Genomic DNA, 19,687 nt, shown 5'->3' on the forward strand with positions numbered 1-19,687 from the left:
GTGATTGATTTTTAAGGATAATTTGCCATTTTGTTCCTTGCCTCCTTCCTAATGAGCTGAATTGTTAAAATATGTTAATGTAAGGAGACACACGAGAAAGGGTGAAGCAATCTACTGACACGTTGGATAATTAGATCATCTCCTGCGCAGGAAAAAAGTCAAGTACGAAACAGGAACAAGAAGCGCCTCCCTCCCCCCCTGTAGAGGCACCAGGTCTGGCTCTTTCTGCATGCAGAAGCAGGTTAGACAATTAGATCTTTAGTATTAATTAATTTTTGTGAAATTCCTGAAGATTCAGAGTGTCGTATTCAGTAACTGTCTTGTGTTTGTCGGTTATTTTTTGGGAGAAGTTGGGAGCCTTGTTTCACAGGGCTGAATTCGTGAGCTGCGTAATCTGTGATGAAACAAAAAAATGTCTGTTTCTGGACCGAATTTGTGAATGCTGTAGTGGTTAATCAGGTCTTCCCAGAAAAACAGTTGTGAGTTTTTGTCCTGAATAGGCATTAGCTCAAGGGAATTCTGTAAAGAGGCATGGGACATTGTGGCTGCCTTTCTGCTAGTGTTTGGTGTTTTAGGAAAGCAGTGCTTCGTTCTTCTTATAAGATTTATTTGTTTGAAATAATAATTGGCTAATAATCATTAAGGTCCCAGCCCGGTGTGAAGAGATGCCTGCAGGGCGGCTGTGACAGTACTCCGCCTTTACTCACAGGAGTAAGCCCTCTCTGTGGGTTAAGTTTACTTGTTTGATAAACATAACACTTTGCTTTTGTTCTCTTAATCACTTCCTTCGAAGAGTTAACTTCCTAAGCAGCCACAGATTAGTTCTCTCAGTTGTTTTAATTATTTTTCTTGTCACGCACAGTGAAGGTCTCGTGTTTGTGAAATGTCTTCTTTTATTTTTGTCCCCCCTTCCATGGCAGCCTCGGTGACGCTGGCACTGAGAACCCAGCTGAAACACGCTCCCTCTGCACTCCTGGCATTTATTTTTACCCTCATTTTAAACCAAATCTCACTTTTTTGAATGGGAGTGCTGCAGAACGTAGCACTTTCCTTTCAGGGTGACCCAAGTGCTCCAGAATGTTGTATTCCCGTAAGGGGTACGCGAGAGGCTGTAGCAGAGGCTTCCACGTGCTTGCTGCTGAGTAATTTCCTTTTGTATTGCTGACAGGTGACTCAAAGCAGGAGGGAGCAGATGGCAGCATCGTTAGCTGGTGGCCACAGCCTTCCCAGATGAGTTTTGGAATTTCCATCAAAGTCGGGATTAGGCTCAGGATATGCCAGTGGCACAGAGCACGCCGGGGGAGCGTGGAAGAAGAGGAAATCATTCATAGCGACTCATCTCGTGGTTGGGTGAGTCAGGGGTCTGCTGTTGGTGGTCAGAAAGGCACGTGGCTGACGACACCGTCTTTGTGTGCTCTGCAGGATGCAAACTGTCTCCAAAAATTAATTTTCCCCGCTTGATTTGTCCAATGAGTTATTTCCAGAAAGGAGTTACTGTATTTTCTGGAATGACTATTGTGAAATTCCTTCTCTGTCCTTTTTTTTTTTTTTTAAATACAGTGGGCAAGTGTTCAGCTGGTGATTTATCAGCAAAGTATTTTACAGGATCATAGTTAAAAGCTCATCTTAAAAAAAAAAAAATCATACCCTGTGCAATAGGGAAAGTAAAAGCATCTCAGTTTCCAAGTGATGAAGGAATAACCGAAAGAGCTAGTTCTTGGAATAGTAGCTCCATTGGCACTCGTTGGTGATTTCCTGTGCATTTGCTGCAAGAATCGCTCTGTGATGTGAGTAGGTGGTACTAAAGGGTTATTACGAAACCAGTTTCCAACCAGACGTTTTGAGTCATGGATGGGGAACAGGGATAGCAGCTTCGGAGCTCTCTCTTTGTTCAAGCAGTGCTCCTGAAATGCACACACAGGATAATCTGTGCTTGCACGGAACAAGGCAGACCCAGGGATAGGTCTGGGATCACGTGGAGCGCGCTCCTTCATGCCTCTCCATCCCAGGGATGGGAGATGGGAAACGTGGGCTGCGAGCCGGCGGCAGCGTGCAAGGTGCACACGGAGCAGTTTCCCGACTGCCTTTCAATTGTAAGTATTTCTCATGGCTTTTCCCAGACGTGGGAGACAAAATGGAGTTGCGTCAGGACGGATGCCTGTGCCAAAATGAGGTGGTGGTTTGGAGTGCCTTGGTTCTGTTCTGGAAGCAGATGGGCTGCCACTGGCAGGAGACAGTTGGCTTCTCCATCAGGAAAAAAAAGAAAAAAAAGAAAAAGGGGTGTTTAAAGGAATTGGTCTGGCTCCTAAACCGAAGGAATTGTTGACCCACTGACTCAGTTCTGAAGCATTAGGGAAGCAGTCTTCCTGTGGTTTCTTTTGTTGGTGGCAGATTCAGAGCCCGGCTGTGAGCGTTCGGGTGTGAGGAGCAGAGGAGAGACAGTTCTGGTACCTGCTGCTGTGGGATTTATTTGGTGCCGGGGAGGAGCTGAGGTGCTGACGGCTGAGCAACACCTGAACTTTATTTCTGATGTTTCTCCCAGTAATGCATCGGTAAGTTTATGTGCTTATTTTCAGTGCTTAGATGGTATCTTGCTAAATGCAATTGAGAGAAAGCTCTTTAGCAGCTCTTGGAAGAGGTGTGTTCATTTTTTTCACTGGAGCAGCTTTTACAGAAAGCACTGGCTGCCCTGCCACAGTTTAGGAGGAAGGGGGAAACTTTTTGCATCAAGGTGACAGAAACAATTTGAAACTGCTGTTTCCTCCCACCTTTAGCCTACAGACCTCTGCTGACATTGATCCTGAGCAAAGGGGATGGGCCAGTGCATCATCCTGGACTCACGGCTGAGCTGTAATTTCCCTGTTACACTGAATCAACAAGGCTTGTTGAATTTCACATGAAAATCAGATGTTCATCCCTGGAATTAAATCTAATGATACTTTTCCTAAGATATGCCTAGAATAGAAACGATGTTATTTTTAAGTGGCTCTGCAAATGCCAAGAAAAAAAGATATCAATTAGTGGTTTCTCAAAAAAACCCCTAAATCATTAACATACTATTGGCTGGAAGGAATCATGTTGGCTGACGGAGCTGGGTCTGGAAGTCTTGGTCCCTGAATCTGCTGTCGATTCTGTCACTGTATTTGGGAGGAATTTTTTGGAGAGGGAGCTTCTTGGGCAAGTCATTATTTATTTTTAGTTGCCAGTGGAATGAGGGGAGTGATATTTAACTTCCCTTTAGTGCTTTACCAGCACTGTTACTGTGTTTTCCCTTTAGAGAGGATGCTGATAGGGGATATTGCAGCTCTTGGATTTCCAGAACATTGTTTGGAATGCAGAGATCATTAGAAAATGGGGAAAGCGGAATAGTGATTATTGAATTTATTGTGCTCTGTGATGGGTTCTCCAAACACCAGCGGTAGGAATTTGTGGTGCTGTGTCCTAACCATCCTATGTGAAGGGAAGAATCCTCTGCTGCTGTTACTCCCTGGGTGGGTGACACTAGGATGTCTTCCCTTCTCAAACCCAGTTGGGGTGGCAGCTGTAGTGAGGCACTCATGGATATTTTTTCCCTGTTTTCCAAAATGGGAGCAGAGAAGGCCGTTCACCACACATCCCTGTGGAATGGCAAATAAACCCAATGGTTTAATTAAAAAAAAAAAAAAGAGAGAAAAAGGAAGGTTTAGCATTGTACTGGGTTTCCTTTCCTTTCCTTAAGTGCTTCCTTTGGATCTTGGGAGAAGAGCTCAAGAGCAGGGAGCAGTTGTACCAAAAGGCGTGGGAGGCCGGGTCAGGGAAGAGTCACTTGGTTGTTATGTGGGTGTGAAAACCCTATGAAAAGGAAAGGGTGGAGGAAAATATTTTACTTGAATTAAACAAATAGAGGAGAACGTTATATGAATTACATATTCAAAGATAGATTTTTGCCAAGTATTTTTGTGAATTAACTGCATATCTCCTGAAAATCATTTATTTAACCGTAACCTTATCAGAATGTTCTCAGGAGGGAATTTTTTTTTTTTTAAAGCCAAAAAAAAAAATCATTGTTTTCTTATCACTTCAGATGAAAAGAAAGGAAGTGGCAAATTTTTATTGCCCCTAAATTGTTAACTGTTAAACCTGTATTGAAGCAGTGGATCAGATTTCCTCGGGCTCACAGTGGAGCAGTTTTATGTGCTGAGAAATCCCAAGCAGGCCCTGTTTGAGGAGAAGGAGTCTTAGATCTTCAGCTCATTGCTGTGTGTCCACCTGTGGGACAGGGAAACTGCTGCTCTTGAAAATCACCTGTTTTGGGGAACGGGCTGTTGCCATTGATGCAGTGCACAGGCGTGGTTTGCACCCAAAATAATTGAAAAAATCATGGTTTGAAACCTGATGGGTTTTTTTGCATAGAATTGTAGAATATGGACAAGTATGCAGTATCTCCATTTATTTGTTTTTTAAAATAGCACTTAGTATTATTGAACTAGACTAAATTATATGTTGTGAAGGTGACATTTTTCCATGCCTTTTGTTATTATCTTGAGCCAAAAAAAAAGGCAGCACATGGAGGTAACTTTAACAGCATTTTGTTGCAGAAGCAGAATATTGCTTTTTACATTAGTCTTGATTTTTTTTTTTAAAAACGAGGCAAACAAACAAAACAACAACAACAAAAAGTCTTTATTATAAATAACAGCTTTTGGAACACAAGCTATAAATTTCCTGTAAAGAAAAACTTAACACAGTCCAAAATTGGATGCACAGGTTTGTTGTGTGATGTTTTGTACTAAACCAACACAGTCCTTGATGTTTTGGGTCTGAGCAGTGTTTTGTTAGTGTTGATTTGTACTCATGTCTGAGGGATTCCCGTGTGGAAGTTCACAGGCAGTTGTTTGTTTTGTAAATTTTTTCAGGGGTTTTTTTTTATGGCCCGTAGCTATCCAAGTGCAGAGCTTGCAGCTGAAGTTTGTGTAGGAAATGGTGAGCTCAAAATTGGACCTGGAAGAAAGGAGTGAGGAGCGCTTCCTCTTCCTTCGCTCCACTGGAATGGTAATCAGAGAATCACAGAGTGGTTTGGGTTGGAAGGGACCTTAAAGCTCATCCAGTTCCAACACCCTGCCATGGGCAGGGACACCTTCCACTAAACCAGGTTGCTCAGAGCTCCATCCCACCTGGCCTTGAACACTTCCAGGGATGGGGCATCCAGAACTGGATATATGTCTGCTGCCAAACTGGGACATCTCTGGGCAGTGCTGCCCATCCCATGCTGGGACTTTAAGGATTCCCTGATGCAGTAAATGGACATTGGCAGGCAGTTTTCACTTCTAACCGAGTTTGGGCACCTGAATTGTGTCTTTAAGAACCCAGGCGGCTACAGAAATTCCCTGTATGACCTGTTATTACAGGCTCAGGTGAGAGTGTATGTGCAGTTCTATTGCCAAAACATGAGGTTGGCAGAAGTGAGTCATAACTGGGAAGATCTCAGCTCTGCTCTTTGATTTGCTTTTATCCACCAAATGTAAAAATACTTCCAAGAATACGGGTAGGAATATGCTGCTCTCCTGTTAGGGCAAAGCTCTCACTGGCTCTTAGGTGTGTTTACATAGCTCATAGGATGTATTTTTGAAGATTTAGTATAAAAGGAGCTATGTATACATTTTATCTCATCTTCAGTGCAGGAGGCATGAGCAGTTCCTGGAGAAGGGACCAGAATATAGGGCTCTACCCCTTCTCCTGGGAGTCTCTTTCCCATGGAGTCATACTTGCCCTCCAGGGCTTTCTCATTATGGCTTTGTGAGTTTTGAATTCCTCTGTGAGCTGGCCTGGCTCCAGAGGGAGGGCAGAAAGCAGCCTCAGCCCAAGTTCTGCTTCAAGTCTGCTGGTCCAAGGACTTTGTAGGAGGGTGGGATCTGCAGGAGGAAAAAGTGCCCGGCCCTGGGAAAAGTGCCCAGCTTCCCAGGTGAGCTCTTATCCACTGGGTTACCGTTTAAAGGTGACAATATTGTCTTTTGTGGACATGTTTTTAGGTTGCAGTGGTTGTTGGATGTCGTTTTGCCGTTGATATTTTAGTGTGAGCAGAGTGTACCTGCTCTGCAGGTTTCACATGTGGTTTCAGAGTCTGCTTCTTCCTTGGTCACCGCTGATGACCACATGGCCTTGGGGTGAGCCAGCTCAGTTTTGCTGATCTGGTTGGAAAAAAAGAGATTTTTCTTCTCTGTTTCTTTTCTTTTGAGAAATGAGAGCTGCTCCATCTCATGGCTTGGCTGCTAGTGCTGATGGGGAGGTAGCAGGAACTCATGGCCAGAAGCGAAGGAGGAGGTGAGACTGTCACTTTCAGTGACACCTGCGTGAAGTTTAGTTCAGCCTGTTCAGGAAACCTCACCTCCCCTTTCTCTTCATCACAGTGGAGCTCAAGGAAGAGCTAATTTAACTTTGCTCTCCAAAACAAGCAATCTGTTGATTTTTAAGTCTTTCCTGTTTTCCTTTGGTGTCTGGATTTTAGAACATGAGTAGTCCATGCACTCCTTTTTATTTCTTTTTTCTGTTCAGAGTCAAAGTACTTAAGAACAGGGTCAATAACATCAAGTGGGAGCAAAGGGGAGTCCATCCCTTACTGAGGTTTCCAGTCATAGATCATAGAATCCCAGAATGGTTTGGATTGGGAGGGACCTTAAAGACCATCTAATTCCAACCCCTCTGCCATGGGCAGGGACACCTTCCACTAGACCAGGTCGCTCAGAACCCCATCCAACCTGGCCTTGAACCCTTCCAGGAATGGGGCAGCCACAGCCCGTCTGTGCAGCCTGTGCCAGGGCCTCACCACCCTCACAATCAAAAATTTCTTCCTCATGTCCAGCCTAAACCTTGAATCTTACTGATGTAAATAAATGGTATAGAAATAAACTTAACAGAGCCTGACAGGCTTGTGGCATTTATCAAACTGTCACTTTTCCAAACAGCATCACAAACTGTTCTTCTGCTCATACTTTCCCCCAAATTTGCCTTTGTTTATAATCCCACAGATCACACCTACTCAGAGTCAGGGTAGAATTTCCATTGGCCGGGGGGAAAAAAAAAAAAGACAAAAACACACCCAAAGCCATTTCCCTGCAGTAGGTTTCAGGGCAGTGATGGTTTGGGCAGTCAGCTTCCAGCAGGCACAGGACAGTTCAGCATGTTGGAGAGGATTATCTTCCTACGTGGCTCTGCTTTCTACTCCTCTGCTTTGGAGTTTTTTTCCTCTTCTTTTGCATTTTTCTCTCAATCTTTATTTTCCAACTTCTTGTTGTTACAGTCCGTTTTTCTCATACAACATGCTTTGAACATCAGAGGTGTGCTCGTGCCGTATGCCCCTCTGTGCTTTCTTCCCTCCGCATGTGTGCTTACCTAACAACTTGAAAATAGCAAACAAAGCACATGATCTGAGGAACAATCTGGTATTTTACCCTAAGGGGAGATTTTCTCAGCACGCAAATCAAGAGTAAATAGTTAAAAATGCCGTATAATATAGATCCAACCACCCCAGCGCTCGCTCGCACGTATGAGCGAAGTTATTTGCATGCATAAATTGACAGAGTTGAACTCTGCGTTATCAAATCCGCTGTCAAAAGTTCACCCCGGGCATTTTGCAGGAAAGATGATGATTGTCTCTTTAATTACTTAAATTCTGTTTTGCCTGTTTAGGAGAGCTCCCCACAACCCTGTCATTATTGCTGCACGGCTTCCAGTCACATCAGGCTCTCTGCTGGCACCGCTGGCTACAACACCCAGCTACAAGGGCCTGCTTTTAACTGAACACTTTGATTACCACACACTAATCAGATGATTGAGTTGCTGCAGAATTTGGCCAGCCCTCTGTTAAGAGCTCCTACGGAATTACGGAATCAGAGATGTTAGAGATGGAAAGTGCATTAGATCATCCAGACCATCGTCTTGCCAGTACATGTTTTCTGCTGCGTGGTTTTGGGTGGTTTTATTCTCCCTGCAGTTTATGGTTAGAGATACTCTAAGAACTTGGCCTTCCACTTTGATCTTCTGGAATCTTTTCCACAAAGGTTGATGGCGTGATTTCTCCTTGCCTAATATTTGCCCTAAATTTTTCCATTTCTTTATTTCACCGTATTATTTCAAGTCTGCGTTCTCATCTCTCACTAATTCTCTGTGTGGTGTTAACAGCCCGTAAATATGAGTGGAATAGTATTATGTGCTCTTGAATATTAAATGTATCACTTATCTTAAGTGCTTCGTGTTCAGTTTTTCAGGATTTGGGAAAATTCTACTGATTGAAGATAGGTTTTAAACTGAACTGCTAATAGTATGATTTCTCAGACGCATATTTTATTGTAGTATAAGAGTTGTCTGTTCTGGTGTCATTTGAGAAATTGTTGAAAATTACCTGAAAAGGCCAATTTGAATTGGAAATGAAAATGTTTTTATATGGAGGAGATATAATTTAAGTGTTTTTCAGCTCTATTGCGGCATTTAAACTGCAGGGAAGCGATGCGTGCAGGCAAGTCTGCAGAGGGCATTACAGGGACACTGAAAAAATCAGTTTTCTATTAGTGACAGAAATAGTGGAAGTTGCAGTGTAGTTACTGGAGTCTTCCCCAACCCCCCATCCCAGCTTTCCATTCACATTCTCCACTCCGTAACTATTGTTTCTTTTTATAGTTTTATTTGTTTCTGTGGGATTTGGGGTTTTGCTTGTTTGTTGTTTCTTCCTCAGGGCTTGGTCTTCGCTACCAGAAGCTTCGGGTGCCCAAGCACGGCTGTCTCGAAAGTCTGGACCACTAAAAGCCAGATCAGTATCCCCTCCAAACAAACACTCAGTGGCTATAAAAAGGACAAAGGAGGTTGTTTTTTTTGCTGTCACCCCCTGAGGGAGAGACAGCGTGGTTAGTGTGAGCTGGCGTGTTGCCACGGTGAGCCAGTCCCTTTGGAGGTGCCCTCTGGTCAGCTCTCTGCTGGTTCTGGAAGAATTACCTCTGTTCTTCCTTTCAGAGTATCCCAGAGGATGAGGGGCTTGGGTTGGAAGCCTCCAAAATCATGGTTTTTGCAGGGTGTGTGTGTGTTGGGTGCCTGCTGGAGACACAGACAGCACATTTGGATCTGGGAGAGGCAGGGCCAGGACCTGCTCTGCCCAATCCCTCTCCCAACCATCCATCCACACTGTGTTGGAAGAAAACGTTTGGCTCATCCAGAAGGGATGGCAGGAGAGAGTTAGCAGAGATTTGGCATGGAGAACTTGACCTCGTGGACATGGGGAACATGGAGCAGTAAGCTGTCCTTCCCTCAGACTCTGGGAAGCTGGATGCAGGGTAGGGATGTTGATGAGAAAGGCGAGGACGGGCGGATCATGGGAGGCAAAGTTACTCTTGGTGAGTGGATTTGAAGGTGTTTGAGGCTCAGGTTGTGTAACCAAACAGGGAGATGAATGAGAAACATGTAAATAAATGGGTGGGTTATGGAGTGAGTAAGGGAAAGTGTGAGTGGGTGGATAATTAGACTGGCAAGTGAGAGAGGAGGTAGGAGGGGGTGAGTACATGGGTAGGTATGTAGTGAAAAGTTGGAGTAGCACTATGGGCCGGCTCTCTGAGGATACCTGAAAGACTGGGAACAACCACCCTCCTGGAGACATGCAGAGGGAGGAACGGCCAGTGCTGCCACAGGGACTGTGGGGTGTGCAGGTGAGCACACAGACCCTCCACACCTCTTGCTTTTGAGCTGGTTTGGATGGCACATGATTTACTCTGCCTGAGCTCCGCTGTGTCTGGGCACGCAGCAAACAGTAATCCTCACCTTGGTCAGCTGGCTGCATTCTGCTGCTGTTCCTCCAGAAATGTGTAGGACCACGATTATTATGTGCAGGTTTTTTTGGCTCTAACAAAGTCACAGAGAAGGCAGATGAAGCACAGCAGAGACTTCTAGTCTGTCTAGATCATTGCAGTTTGTAGCAGACATTCCCCAGGAGCTGAAATGACCCAAGAGCTGCAGGAGGAAAGAGTTACCTGACAAATAAAAGGAATGAAGATGAGGGATATGCTGGAATTACAAACCTGCAATGCATCAGCGTAAAGACATGTCCCAAACTTGAAGTTCCTTTCATTTTAGTGAATGAGGTGGGAAGGTAAAGTAACTTTAAATCATTATCAGGCCCTGACTGACAAGGCTTTTATTAGGAACTTTTACTATAACTGCTCTAAGGCTGGACATAGTTCACCATGACTAATCCAAACCTGTTTGTAATTACTACGGCAGAGTTACAGCCCCAGCTGTGACCTCTCTGTAGCCAGGTACAGTCAGGCTGATGTTTAAGGTAAGGGCTCTGCTCTCCTGTTAAGTTATATTAAGTTGTGCACAGTAGATTTTCAATATTTATTGTAATAGAGCGGGTCCTTTTGAAGCCCAAATAGAGCTGAATGGCTGCAGGAAGTGACAGGCCTTACTTTAGCTGCCAGAATGATGTTTATTTACTAAGGAATAACTTTACATGCAGTGTTATTCTGGAAAGTCCTACTAGAGACCAATCACTGCATGTTTTCATCCGTAGCCACGTAAGGTGCCTCACCACCCCAACAATAAAGTATTTCTTCCTAATAGCTGAAATACACTTACCATCTTTGAGTGTAAAGCTATTCCTCCTTGTCCTGTCATACCATGCCTTCGTCCAAAGTCCCTCTGCAGCTCTCTTGGAGCCCCTTTAGGCTCTAAGGTCTCCCCAGAGCCTTCCCTTCCCCAAGCTGAACACCTCCAGCTCTCTTGGCCTTCCCTTACAGCAGAGGTGCTCCAACCCTTGGAGCATCTTTGTGAAGTCTTCCTCATCTTGGACGTGGTCACCTGTTGCAAACTAAATTTCCCATGAAGCTTGGAACTGCAGCCAAGCCAGCTTGTGCAGTAAGTCAGTGTTTACTCTTTTTTTTTTTTTTTTTTTTAATCTGAGACAAATCCAGAAACAATTTGCTGTACTTAGGCAGGTGTTTCTTACCATTAAAACGGAGCAAATCCCTTGCTGATGTTCAAATGCTGTAGTAACTGTGCACAACAAAATCCAGAGGAACGTGTGGGTATGTTTAATACAAATCTGTTGGGTTGTAGATCTGTCAAAGCCCCAGATTTGCATTCCTTACATAAGCAGAGATCCTGGTAGTGTTCACACGTGCTTTGTCTGTGCTTTGGGAGCTGCAGGAATTGTAACTGCTGTGTCAAAAACTCTGCTCTCAGTTGCCATCTGTGGGTTTGCAGGGACATGGCTAAATATTTACAATTGCAGTCCTAACTAGAAGTTTATTTACTCTTACTCTTGATTCTAAAACTTATTGCAACAATGATAAGAGCAGCATGAGACCTCCATGGAAGTGTGGACAGATTCTGAGAGTACACAGGAATGAAAACCTTGAAGTTTCCATCTGGTTAATTAATAGTTTGTTTTTGTCAGTGACACAGTTGTGCAGCATTTGCACTAAGTTTGCTTCGTCTTTGGCCATTTTTTTCCATATGGGTGTGTGCTTCCTTTTCATTATGTTGTTTTTCTTTCCTTTTTTTTCCCCCCCTAACACAGCCACTCCTTTCATGTTAAGAATAAGAAATGAGCTTCTCGACGAGCAGAAAAAACCCAAAGTTTATTAAACATTTCAATTCTGATCCCTCTAATCCTTTATTACCTGTAGGGGCAGGTGCAGGAAGCTACTACCGGAGTCAGGTTACTAACTTTTTCAAGGGTTGGGATTGCACAAGAGAGCAGTTTTAGATGCTATGGAGAAAGTTTTGAACAACATGATTAAAGATGTGTTGATGAGAAATACATCCCTTTGGCTTGGCTTGTTTCACTTAATTGTGCCCCGGAGAGAGCTCTGAACCCTTCAGCTCCTGTTTTAAACACAGCATTGATATAGGCTGGCTGTAGGCACAGAATCATAGAATGCTCTGGGTTGGAAGGGACCTTAAAGATCATCCATTCCCAACCCTCTGCCAGGGGAAGGGACACCTTCCACTATCCCAGGTTGCTCGGAGCCCCATCCACCCTGGCCTTGAACACTTCCAGGGATGGGGCAGCCACAGCTTCTCTGGGCAACCTGTGCCAGGGCCTCACCACCCTTATAGTAAAGAATTTCTTCCTAATACCTCATCTTAATTCTACCCTCCTTCAGCTTAAGACCATTTCCCCCTTGTCCTTTCACTCCAGGCCCTTTGTCCAAAGTCCTTCTGCAGCTCTCTTGGAGCCCCTTCAGGTCCTGGAAGGCTGTTACAGGGTCTGCCTGAAGTCTGTACATATTATCTTGTTTCCTGCTGTGACAAAATAGATTTTATTTCTGGAGATACCATCTTCTAGTACTTTCAGTACCCAGAGGTTGTCTGTTTATTGCTCAAGAGAAAGTGAAGGGAACCACTCCCTTGATGTCAGTAAACCAGAAAGCAGCAGTTCATGGCTGTATTGACTTTGTAATGCTGAGATAGTGACTGTAGGGAAACAACCAGACAGCTTCAAGAAGTAAGATTATTTTTGTGTGTGTTTTTTGGTTTTTGGTGTTTTGTTGGGTTTTTTTAACATGCTGAAGCCATTTAAAATGTTGCAAGGGGGAAGGGCAAGGAGGGTGGTAAAAAATACATCACCCATCCCTTGTGATTCTGTGGTTTTGTCTGAATATTTTTTAATTTTTTCCCTACAATCAGCTGTGCATTTCAGTTGTGATCGCTGCCCTAAGACCGGGGCTGCATCCAAGATGTCTCATTTGCCTAATATTAAAAATATGTGTGTGTAATAACATTTTTCTAATGTTTCTAGTCTGGAATATACGTCATACACCTTTGTAATAAAGTTCACAGCACCCTTTTTACATGTTACTGTCCTTTGTGGTGGAGGCTATGCATGGGCTTCTTAATTTGCAATTCTGGTCTGAAAAAAACAGTTCAAAGCAGCTTGTTATTTATCACCAGAAGTAAGCTTTCACTATTTGTCTGTCTTGCTCAATCTGGTAGAACCAATATATTTGTGATAGGCAGTTCGTCTGCTTAAAGAGGTTATGGTTCATTTACTAGAAGAAATGCTGAGCAACTGACACATAGTGAGGGGTCTGAAGACCTTCTCCCTCTTGTTCTTCTGGAGATGTCTGGAAGCTGTAGGCTTTTTGGTCTAAAATATGTGCAGAACAAATCATAGTGATATCATAGGTGTGAATTCCTGTCAGAAGTCATGTATTAGCAAGGCTGCATTCTTTCTTGAATTGAAGTAATAAAACAGTGTCAGAGAAAAGGGACAGTGAATTGTTGGGTTTAGAGTATATAGGAAAATGAGCTTCTGAGCTGCTTGCGATTAATAAATCTCTGTTTTAAGTGTATAACCATCCTTTAAAAGGCATGATCTTCAACGTGCCAGGCAGCAGACAGTACCTGTGTGCTTAATTCCAGCTTGCAGTGACATCTTCTGGATGCTGGGCATTGGGAAAATTTTACCTATTATTTGAGTAGTTGACTGAAAGTTGAGTTTTTCCCTGGCATGGTCCATGGTCAGTGGTGTAGTAATAGGACAAACCAATCCAAATCTGCTGTCTCCCAGGCTTGTTCTCTAAAATCTTTGCTTTTCAAATTGCTTTCAAAACATAACGATGTGAATTTGAACACTCTTTGCAAATTTGACCTGTATTTATATCAGCGTGTTTGGAAGAGGCCCATCAAATGATTTCCATATTGTTTTCAGTGTGTCTCCAGTTTATTATTCTGAGAAAATTTGATGCATCTGCAGCGTGCACGATCAGCCTTTCTGATATGCAGATGCAGAGCCTCTCCTATCTCGTGGAATCAGTGTAGCAACCGCTCTTACAAACGCCGTGACAATGTACAACCTCCTATCTGAGAACCAGATCAGACTGAAATTGGGACTCAGTCCAAAAAGCAAAATACTGCAATCAATCTACTTACTGTGTCAGCACTCAGCTTCGTTTCTGTTATGTGCACTGCAGGGAAAGGAAGTGGGAAATGCGCGGCAGCATCCAGAAACGGATTCCTGAGTCATGGAGGATGGCAGAGACGGGATGGGTGTTGGTGATAGGAGGTGCTTAGAGGTTCCCATTTTTGCAGACACTCTGTGGCATGAGGGATGTTGCAGGCGACGTTCTAAGCCCGGGTGACACTCAGGAAGTCACTACATGACACTGTGGATACCACGTGACTTCCCTGTTTACTCTCAGGGCTTGTCTGTGAAGTGGCAGTGACAGAATGAAGGGATTTGTGCCACATCATCCTTCCTTGGTCCACGGTCCTTGGCCTCTAGAGTCACAACCCTTGGTACCAATGGGGATCTGTGGACTCGGGCCCTTGGTAAACCATGCTTCAACTGCTGATGTGTTCAAACTGAGGCAACCTCTTGCCTAAGACTGGTGCATTTCCTTCCCTTCTGCCGGCCCCGCTGCTATTCCGGGCTGTGGGCTGGCACCGCTCCTCGTCCGGCGGGCATCGCTCTGGGGGCAGGTGGGCTTCCTGCTGCCAAACCACCTGCTGCACGGCTCACCCTCCGTTCCTGCACGCTTCCCACTTAACCCCCTCATGTCTCACTCCCTTCTGTCCTAAAATTGGCACCATATTGGGAAAACCACTCACCCGAGCTCCTGGGAGAGCAAGACCCGTGTGCCCGATGCTGCTCAGATTACTTGGGAGCGTAGTGTGCATTGCACAGCAGCAGGGTCACTTCGGGGTTATAACACTAAATCTTTCAAAAGTAATCACACTTAGGAGTGATTTAAGCACTCGAGTTTCTGGGTGAGAGCCAGTTGCCAAGGTTTAATCTGCACCTTAAAGCTCTGCTGGTAAATCTGATCTGGCAGTTCTAGGGAGAGGCACCAATAGCAAACTATCTTCCCTGATAAGGAGCAGTGAGACCTTTAATGTCCACAAAGAAATAAAAACATTTTAAAGGGTTTATAAAATTATTATTGCAGCAGAATGCATGGATGGGGTTTGACTCTGATATATTTTTTCCTTTTTAATAGTAAATTGGTATACAAAGGAACTTAATCTATTTGTGCAGCTCAAACTCTGTGCAGAAGAAAATCATTACACCCAAAGCCAGTAACTTCATGAACGTGATAACAACTTGTTGCTTGCACTTCCCATATAAGTTTCAGTGTCATGAATACCTTCATTTACCCATTAAGCTGCTTTTTCTTTGTAAATTAGAATTTTTGCTTATGTTTTGCCATAGCTAACTAGTAAGTACTGAGTTATTCTTCTAGGGAAGTGGGGGATAATGTGTATTTTGAGCCAAAATACTACGGCACCTAGGAAAATAGGGTTTCTGTTCTTAATTGCCAGTTTCTTTCTGTCTTTTATCGTGTCTTGGTTTTAAAAAAAAAAATCAACAAGCCCATTGTGGTGCTTTTGATTGGGCTTCAACAGAGATAATAAAAGTGTAGTGTCCCTTTGTGAAAGGAGTTTTTAATTATTGTTAATTGTACTTGCCAGCTTCATTTCTGAAGGGAAACGGAGGTGACCTCATCCTGAAAGTTGTCAGTCTCATGCTGGTGTCATTCACCGCCTGGAAAAGAGGTTGGGGTTTTGTTTCTTGTTGCTTCTTTTAATGAGGAGTTATCCGCAGGCCTGATGGGCCCTGCGGCTTTGGGAATGCTGTCCAAACTCTGCCTCAGTAGCAGGCTTGTCTTCTGAAACGTTGAACTGCAGAGCTGAGTTGTGGCTCAGGAGCGGGGGATCAGCAGAGTCTCAGACCTGTGATCTGCCCATTCCAGTAACATCTCTAACAGTACCAGTACCAAAGACTTTGGGGAGAGGTGACTTCATAGAGGACAACTGAAGATTCAGGGGTTTATTCTTTCTCTTTCATACTAATTAATCCAATAATCTTGGATGTTTAGATTATCTATCCAAAGACTTAATTTCTTAACCCTTTGCCAGTCTTGAGTATGGCATGTTCTTGTGAGGTCCCTCCTTCACCTATGCCTTGCATTTAAACAGATGCCAAGAGAGATTTCCTCACCCTTTGGACTGCAGACCATGCAGGATGGTGGGGGCTGCATGTCTGTGCAGGTGCCAATGTATCAGGACAACTCAGTGTTTAATTATGGCCACAATGTAAATGCCAAAATATTTACAATCATTTTAGTTCACTGAGCTTCTCTGCACGCCAGGAGAAGGATGAAGAGGAGTACGTTTTTGTCTCTCTTCACTATTCTGTGTTTCTTAAGCTGTTACCTTGTTTCATCTTAAATGAACCTTCTCTAAAATACTCTGAACTTTTCAATTCCATTTCAGTTCACCCAGTGCCATCTGCCACGGTGTCTGCAATGTATTTCAGTCCTGACGAAATCCCCCTTTCTCATCGGTACCTCCACACACTGTCGTAAGGATGATCTGACAAGCAAAGCTGGCAAGTTGTTCCCACCTTTGTTGCCAATTATAAAGCAGAGTAAAGAGGCAAATTCTGACAGCCTGTGTCCTTAGGGGTGTTTGAATACCCAACTCATAGTGAAATCATTAGCAGTGAGGCTCTTGAACATCCCTGAGGCTCTGGGCTGGGGTCTCCGCTCATGTTTTGCTCAAGCAGTTTCTCCCTGACTTTAATCACTCTTCTGTCTGTCTCAGATGGGTGTTTAAAGCTGCAGATTTTTCCTCAGCAACAAAACCATTGACTTGGAGATAGACTGAGCACAGGGTACCAGCAGTTTTATCTAAAAGGGAATAAGCATCCAACTGGTTGGTTTTCTAGTCATGGAGAAATCTGCAAGGTCAGTGAGCTTGGTACATGTGATGGGTCTCCTCACCACTGCCAAATGTGTTGGGAACTGTGGTCTGGAGCTCCCAGTTTATCTCATTCCTTTGCTTTCTGCTGCTCATTAAAAGATGGCATTAAAATCTCAGTGGTGTGAGATGCTCAGGCTGTCTGAAATGGTTTTCATTCTGTGGCTCCCACAATTTGTTCAGGCAAAAGGAAGGGAAGTTTTCCTGAAGTAAGCCACATTCTTCAGTAAAAACACTGAACTCAGGTCACCTTTGACTTTACTGAGTCCTTCCTTTGCTAACATGAAAATTACATGTGCATCTTAAAGGATTGTTCTGAAAACCAAGATAGTTGTGTCACCACTCCTGTAGTCTTACCAAATTATATATTAAATACAAATATTGTCAAACACGTTAACCTCCCAGGGCTGAGTTTGGTGTCTTGTTCTGTTCATCTTGAATAGAAACACAGGAGACTGAGGTCTTGTCTCTCATTCTCACAAAGCACTGTAGAAATTATGGCTGTTCAGAGTATTCCTTGAATCACTGTTCCGTACGTTGTATAGTTGTGACTTCCAGGTTTCAAAATGGGATAAAGAACCTGTTACCAGCAGCAACAAACGTGACACATCTCCTTCTCTCGTGCCAAATGAGTTTTTGATGTCAGATTTTGGAGGTATATGTTTCATGTGGGCACAGCTGGGTCTTGATTTAAAAAAATAAAACGACTTGAAACTACTCTGGGGCACAAATAAATGACTTGCAAGAATAGCAGAGTATTGAGCAACAGGCAAAGGATGTGTTGTTTCCTTTAAGGGTTCTGACTAGAAATGACGTCACTTAGATAGTTTGGATGTTTGTGAGCACTACAGGGCTTGGAAAGGGAAAGCAAATCGGAAAAACACTGGGAAGCTGAACAATTTGTTTTGTTTTATGACTCCCTGGTAGTTTAATGAGGGAGCTATTACTCATGCGCTGTCACTGCACATCTAGAAAATTCCTCTGGGTTTAAAAACTGGCAGGAAAAAGTAGTTTCCTAAAAAACACTGAATTAATGAGATAAAGCCCATTGCTCAGGAGTCCTAAACAGGAAGGGTCAGAGGCGGAGCTGTGCAGGGCTCACGGTGTGTTGGAAATCTCCATGGGGGATTTCAGAGAGCAGATAGTGCTGGCAGGGATTCAGAGAAGTGATGCAGCAGATATGCTCAGCATCTCTCTTTTAGGATGCAGTAGCATGGATTTGGGGAGAAAAAATACAAGTTCAGTTGGGGCATTGTCGCCAGTCCTCTCCCTCCATTCCTTTACATCCGAAAATATCTGGGACTGGGGTGTTTAAAGAAAGAGCTTTGTAGCCATGGGCAAGGATACATGGCAGTTTATTAGTAATATTGACATGTGAAGTGAGGGAGATATATTTAAGAGAAGAAAAAGAAGTATTTGTTGTGTGGGCTTAATTATACAGCTTTAAATGAATTTTCACAGTTTCATAATCTGTATTCCTGTGGTCTGACTTCTTGCTTTGAGTCTGTACTGTTTTATAGATCTGTACAGTATTTTACAGATCTGTAGAGTGCAGTTTGCATGTTGACTTCAGTTATTTTTAGGTGGTTTAGCCTATCCTGTCACATTCATACCAGATACACATTATCCTCACCTTAACTGGAAACCTAATATAACTTTCATGGCCCTGAAGGCAGGGTGAAGGCTGTTTCAGATTGATGGTGTAGAGAGCACAGTAAGCAGAGGGCTGCTCCAGTCTGGAAATGCAAGTGAATATTCCTTACCAACCCCCTGACACAGTTACTCACTCGTAGCATAAGTTACTGTAATTTCTTTTGCGAAAAAAACTCTGATAAAGCAGAGGCTGTTAGGAGGGAAATCCGTAAGGAGTCTGGAAAGTGTGATGTAAGGATTAGTAATAGAATTAGCAAGCTGCTGTAACAGTTCTGCTACAGTTTCTCCTAAATTACAGTACCTCAAACATAATCATAGTCATTCCTTGTCTTACTGCAGTGCTGTGGCGTGGTCCCAATCAGTTCTCTCTGTGTTGCTATCCTTGTAAGCCCTTTAAAAACTCTTTTAATTACTCATTTTATTCAAGAATATTACCAGTTTTCCATGGAAATACAGAAGTAGCCCTGGAAAGGTTGTGTATTTTAAGCTTCAGATCAAAATGATGCTTAGCTCCATCCCCCTGTACATGCAACATACACCCTCTTTAAAAATATCCAGCACTGAGCTGGTTTTTAAATTTTTCTAAAGCACAGGGGTGCCCAGTTTATGTCTCCGTGCTGGATATTTGCCCTTGGGTGTGGAGCCCAACTGCTTGAGCCAGAATTAGGAAATACTTCCTACATGTGCTGTGAAAAAATGTTGGATGACAGGGCAGAGCTCAGTTTCCACCAGAATGGAACAGAATGAGACTGAAAAGGCTGGGGGGACGCTTGTGGTATTATGAAGATGGCAGGGGTGTGGATGTCGTGGAATTTTGGAATCAAAATAGTTTGCAGAGAGGGAGACACTCCAGAGGGAACTTGCTTGGGGCACATTAGGCTGAGCTTTGGGCATCAGTCGCTCTGAGGGTGTGTGTGTGTGTGGCAGGGAGCACAGGGAAGCTCAGGAGCTGCACAGCCAATGCAGAGAGATGTTCAGCCTCACATCTTGGATCTGTGCTTCTCCAGTTTTCCAGGATAGTGTGAAGCTGAAGGCTGAGAAGGCATAGAAAGGGGCTCTCCTGCTTTCCATGTGGGTGCCTCTGTGTCCAGTGAAGATAGTGAGCACCAGCGCTCCTGTGCAGCCTTGTTCTCTGGTGTTGGCATGGATTGTGGTGGATTTTAGGCTCTTTCAGGGGACTTTGTGGTGTTCAGGCTGCTTTTTGCCTAAATAGATTGCAGCAGAATGTCAGTGAGAGGCAGGTTCCCTCGCTCCAGGTGGGACACCTTCAGCTGTGAACAGCAGGAAATACCAGGCTCTGATATGGCAC

General features: G+C 43.8%; 1 long non-coding RNA gene across 2 annotated transcripts in view; it reads left to right on the forward strand.

Moving 5' to 3' along the window:
- The window catches only part of LOC113976853, a 118,084-nt gene that overhangs the window by 89,432 nt on the left and 8,965 nt on the right, over positions 1-19,687 (forward strand). For both annotated transcript variants that reach the window (XR_003537178.1, XR_003537177.1), the window contains exon 4: positions 1,169-1,350. This is a non-coding gene — a long non-coding RNA (uncharacterized LOC113976853). The remainder of the gene's footprint in view (positions 1-1,168; positions 1,351-19,687) is intronic.

Source organism: Neopelma chrysocephalum, unplaced genomic scaffold (assembly GCF_003984885.1).
Source record: "Neopelma chrysocephalum unplaced genomic scaffold, ASM398488v2 Primary Assembly neopelma1_187, whole genome shotgun sequence".
NCBI lineage: Eukaryota > Metazoa > Chordata > Aves > Passeriformes > Pipridae > Neopelma > Neopelma chrysocephalum.